The sequence below is a fragment of the Prionailurus bengalensis genome, chromosome C1 (assembly GCF_016509475.1).
Source record: "Prionailurus bengalensis isolate Pbe53 chromosome C1, Fcat_Pben_1.1_paternal_pri, whole genome shotgun sequence".
Taxonomy (NCBI): domain Eukaryota; kingdom Metazoa; phylum Chordata; class Mammalia; order Carnivora; family Felidae; genus Prionailurus; species Prionailurus bengalensis.
In genome coordinates, this window is record NC_057345.1 from 23548751 (window position 1) to 23554445 (window position 5695).

At 48.1% G+C, this 5695-nt stretch overlaps 1 long non-coding RNA gene across 1 annotated transcript; it reads left to right on the forward strand.

The window, feature by feature from the left end:
* The first annotated feature begins 592 nt into the window (after positions 1-592).
* Positions 593-4449, forward strand: LOC122480206. Its single transcript, XR_006296528.1, has 3 exons — positions 593-913; positions 1520-1590; positions 4338-4449. It is a non-coding gene; the product is annotated as an uncharacterized LOC122480206 (long non-coding RNA).
* Positions 4450-5695: the final 1246 nt, after the last annotated feature.

Genomic DNA, 5695 nt, shown 5'->3' on the forward strand with positions numbered 1-5695 from the left:
CAAATTCTCGGCCCAAGGACTCTGAGTGACCCAGTTTGAGACAGGTTTCGAGCTCAAGACTCATCAGCTATGGCCTCTGGGGAGGAACCATATGTATAACACGCTTCTCTGTGGTAGGGGTCAGTTCCCAGAGGATCAGAGCTGGACAGATGGCCCCAAATGGCTCTGTGGATGTGAAGAAGCAAGCTAAAATTTATCTAGAAAGTGGTAGCTGCCATCTCAATTTTCTTTTTTTTTTTTTAATTTTTTTTTTCAACGTTTATTTATTTTTGGGACAGAGAGAGACAGAGCATGAACGGGGGAGGGGCAGAGAGAGAGGTAGACATAGAATCCGAAACAGGCTCCAGGCTCTGAGCCATCAGCCCAGAGCCCGACGCGGGGCTCGAACTCACGGATCGTGACCTGGCTGAAGTCGGACGCTTAACCGACTGCGCCACCCAGGTGCCCCAGGCCATCTCAATTTTCTTAAACCCAAAACAAAACAAAACAAAAAAGCCCTTTGTATTTTTTTTTTTTTTTTTTGTATAACAAAAAAAGACAAGAGACAAGAGACAGGGCTTCCTCACAGAGACGGAAACAGAGAGAAGCCGTCTGGCGGCTTTTCCCTTCTTCCTTCCACTCACTCAACAACCACTGAGCTTCCTTGCTTGGAGCTGTGCCGGTCCCTCGCGAGGTGAGCGAACAAGACAGAAGGGAGGCCTCCCTCCTGGAGCTTGCACTCCAGTCAGGGAGAAAAAAATGAATAATTAACTCATTAATTAGCAGCACGATTACCAATGCGAATTAATGACAAGACGACTTAATTATTTACCAGGACTCCAAAGGCAAAGTACAGGGTATTATAAAGACGAAGGGCATGAGATGTCACCCAGCCTGGGGCCTCAAGGAAGGCTTTTCTGCTGGGACCTCAAAGGTAAGTAGGAGTTAGCTAGGCAAAGGGGAGAATATTCTAGAAAGAAGAAATGGGCCGTGCAAAGGCCCTGAGGCACATTCAAGTAAACAAGGGGAGTCCAGAGAGGCTGGAGGGGTGTGAAGAGGGTGAGAGGAGGCAGAAGTGGTGGGCGGGGCCTCCAGGAGCAGTGGGGAGCATTCCTTCGAAGGCCCCTAAACTGGGGAGCTGCTTTAAGTCACAGGCAGTTTAGGAAGGTCACCCTGGAGCCTGGGCTAAATGTGCTGACACGGAAAAACATTCAAGACAGATTCTTAAAGAAGAAAGGCAGTTGGCCAAGTGAAACACACAAAGCTATCCCAGCAGACAAAACACGCGTCTGAGTGAAAACATACAGTCGAAGGTCTGAAAGGCCACACCCCTCATCAAGAGCAGAATTTGCCTCCTCAGGGTGCCATTGACTTGGGACTTGGGACATTTAACATTGCTTTGGGCTCAGTTTTACTTGAATTTTTACAGCAAGAGTAAATGTCTGTATGATGTATTTACTTAAACAAAAAGATAGATGTCGTTTTCATGAAAGCAAATAAACAAATATGTTGGGTTTGTTTTTTGTTTTTTTCCTTCCAGAAGCAGACCCCAAGATGAAGCTTCTCGTGCAGGTGATTTATTAAGAAAGGACCCCCAAGAGAAAGAAACCGGTAAGGGAAACAGGACAGGGCCAGGGAAGAGGGCAAACAGGGATGTGATTTCAGACAAAATCCTGAAGGGGGCGGGGGTAACATCTGCTTGATCCCCCTGGGCATTGGGGGTTCTAGAGGGGAGGTCACGGTCTCTGCCGCTGTCCTGCCCTGAAGCATCGGAGTGGGGCTTTCCTTTCGGCTCTGATCCCTCACGGGCTAAAGCACACGGGGGTAGGGAATGGGGCCAGGCCAGGAACTTAAACTTTCCAGTTTTTCTAGCTCTCCCCAGGACAAAGTGGCTGCAGAAGCAGGGTCCAGGCTTCTGTAGACGGCTCCCCCTACCCCCGGGGTGGGGGTGGGGGCGTGAGCACTGGAAACTGAATCACCAGCATGCAAACAGGGGAGGTGCACATAGAAATGGTAAAAGGGGGGCACCTGGGTGGCTCAGTCGGTTGGGCGGCCGACTTCGGCTCAGGTCATGATCTCACGGTGCGTGAGGGCTGTGAGTTCGAGCCCCGCGTCGGGCTCTGTGCTGACAGCTCGGAGCCTGGAGCCTGTTTCAGATTCTGTGTCTCCCTCTCTCTGACCCTCCCCCGTTAATGCTCTGTCTCTCTCTGTCTCAAAAATAAATAAATGTTATAAAAAAAAAAAAAGAAATGGTAAAAGGGATCCAAGGGAATCTGGGCTAAGCATAAGTGTCCACTAGGATATTAATTTAAAAAAATAAATTAATGGTGGGGGCGCCTGGGTGGCTCAGTAGGTTAAGCCTCCAACTTTGCCTCAGGTCACGATCTCATGGTTTGTGAGTTTGAGCCCCGCATTGGGCTCTCTGCTGTCAGCACAGAACCCGCTTCAGGTTCCATGTCCCCCCCTCTCTCTGCCCCTCCCCCGCACATGCACCAGTTGGTACAAAAGAATGTCCCCTGTCCCTAGCCATTTTTGCTTTGCCTCAGGAGAACTAGGTTACCAGAGATACTCTGTGCATATACAAGCATACATTTACATTTATATTTATACTTATATATTTTTTACTTTTTTTTTTTTTTAGTTATATTGGGAGAGAGAGTGGGGGAGGGGCAGAGAGAGAGGGAGAGAGAGAATCTCAAGCAGGCTCTGCATTGTCAGCACGGAGCCCAACATGGGGCTCGGACTCAAACGGGGAGATCATGACCTGAGCTGAAATCAAGAGCCGGGCGCTTAACTGACTGAGCCACCTAGGCGCCCCTCTATTTCCTACCCAGTTTAAAAAACAAAACAAACTAATAGAACAATGTATGTTGACTAACTGGAATTAAAATACAAACTTAAAGACAGGATCCTCTGTCTCCTCTCCCTGTCGCTTCCTTGCTGGTGCTTTCTCTCTCAAAATAAATAAACAGACATTTAAAATAAAATAAAAATGTAAGGGCATTTGGGTGGCTCAGTTGGTTAAGCATCTGACTCTGCTTGGGTCATGATCCCATGGTTCATGGGTTTGAGCCCCATGTTGGGCTCTGTGCTGATAGCTCGGAGCCTGGAGTCTGCTTTGGATTCTGTGTTTCCCTCTCTCCCTGCCCCTTCCCCCACTCATTCCCTCTCTCTCTCTCTCAAAAATGATATTTATTCCAAAGCAGGCTCCAGGCTCTGAGCTGTAACACAGAGTTGGACACAGGGATCGAACTCACCAACCACAAGATCATGACCTGAGCCGAAGTCAGATGCTTAACTGACTGAGCCACCCAGGTGTCCCTTAAGACTTTAATGTAAGTAATCTCTACACCCAACATGGGCTTAAACCTACAACCCCAAGGTCAAGAGTCCCCTGCCAGCCAGCTGGCTGAGCCTGCCCGCTGCCCCTATGCAGTTAAAATTTTTAAATAGATATTAGCCAATAGCCTTCTACAGGCCTGGTCCTAAGTTACGCACCCACCAAAAATTATGAAAATCCTGACAATTTATTTAACTCAGATAAGGACATCTTCTGTAGAAGTCTCTTACCTCTCTCTGGTGCTTCTGTCTTCCTGGGCATTGAAACAAAAAGCAGATTAGAGTTTATGAAAAGGAAAAGAAAGAATTTTAGGTATAAGATGATTCACTGGAAGTAACACGTGTGTTTTTATTCATTATTTTTTTTTAACTTTAGGGAGAAGGAGAGCATGAGTGGGGGAGAGGGGCAGAGGGAGAGAGATTGAGAGAGAGAGAGAGAGAGAGAGAGAGAATGAATCCCAAGCAGGCTCCACGCTCAGTGCAGAGGCTGACACGGGGTTCGATCCCAGGACCCGGGGATCATGACCTAAACCAAAATCAAGAGTTGGAACGTTCAACCGACGGAGCCACCCAGGCGCCCCAGCATGTTTGTTTTCAAAAAGCAGCCCACTGCAGTATGGTGAGCAGGTAGAGAGAGGCACCGGAGCTGGGGAGACGCTGGGAAGTGTCTTACAGTTCTCCCCGATCATTTCACAACCCCTTTTTATTTGATCGAGCTTGAACGGAGCTCAGTTTCAGTTTCTTGCAAACAAATAGCCTTCACCAGGTCCCTGCCAAAGACCTTGTGATCCCTGGATGGGACAGCTCTCTGACATTGGCCTTCGTTGGACACGCCATCTAATCACAGTATCAATTCCAAGACAGAAAGAGAAGGGAGCTATTTGTAGCTCAGCACCCACCAGGCCCTCGACATCTCTTATGTAAATTGGTCCCTGGTGGCGGCCTTAGTCCCCACCTCCCACATCGATTCCACACCCAGATGATGTATCCAAGCTAATCATGATGATCCCATCCCTTAGACAGCGATGGCTCAAGATTGGTCAGGAGACCCAATTCTGCCCAATGGGACCTGGGCGGGCTCTGCCGGAGAGCTTCGGGGACATGTCTTCTCCTAAGAGACGGTCACAGAATGGTACGGACTCTCCTCTTTCCCTCAACACCGTGGTGCTTGGGTGTGAGCCCTCAGAACTGCAGCTCTTTCAACCGACCTGAGGATAAGAACCAACACTGAGATCACCAAAGCGGAGAGGTGGCCTGAACCCGCGTCCTGCGTGGCATTGTGGAGTCATCATCAGCCGTCCCAGAAGCTCTCCCTACCCCTACACCGTCTCTGATGTGAGACGATAAACATCCTTTTTGCTTAAGCCAGTTTGAGTTGGGATTCCTGTTCTGTGCTACAGAATGCATTGTGACCGATCGGTGCTGGTGCCATCAACTGCCCCTCCTCGTTCCACGGTCTTCACAGGTACGTTGCTGAATTTGGATCAGTGTGTGAAACGCATTTACTATGCTCTCCCTGGGCATACATGCTGTTATGATGATGTCCGGCAGACAGATGGCTGAGAGGTGTAACGCCCTCAGCTGATGCCCCGGAGAGACTCTGTCTTGACTGTAACATGCAAGACCCTGGCCTTCTGAGTATGAAAGGACATGGTGAAGGCAGGAAACTGTTCTCAAACAGAGAAGGCCCTTGACCCAGCCTGATACTTAACAAGCATTTTGAGCACATCATGCGATGTCAAAATTCTGTGGCCATCTTACACTGTGATTACTTCTTTTAATCCTTTCAAGGTTGCTACCCAGAATTTCAAGAATGAATCACTACATTACAATGCTGCGAGCTAACAACGGAGGTTCAAAGAGCTCAGTGTCAGACCTTGGGCTTGAACTCAGACCTGTCTGCCTCCAAAATCTGGCCTCTTTTCAGCTGGAGGCGCAAATTCTCCAGTTGAACGACATAAAATAATGATGGAATGGTCAGAGTTTTCTAAAGTAGACTGGTTGTACTGGTCTGCCCAGAACTCCTTCCTTATTCTTTTGGGGGATAAAATCCTCCCTTATTTTCATTTTTATTTTTTATAAGGAACTGTTCTTTGTGGTTTGACCAATACTAATTCTAGCCTACCTGTTCTTGGTGACAGGGGTGGGCATGGCCATGTCCTGCCCAACAGGGTATCCTATTTGCCTAATCTCAGTGACTGGATCAGAGAAAGAACAGATACTTTCTCTGACTGAGTCAAATAGAGTCCGCCTGAGATATTTTTTTCCCCCAGAGCTTTTGGAGAAAATTATCTTTTTTCCTAAAATTGTAAGCGAAGTCTTGGACTGTTGGAGGCCATCATCCTTCTCACACAGAGCACCTGTGAAACAAGAGAAA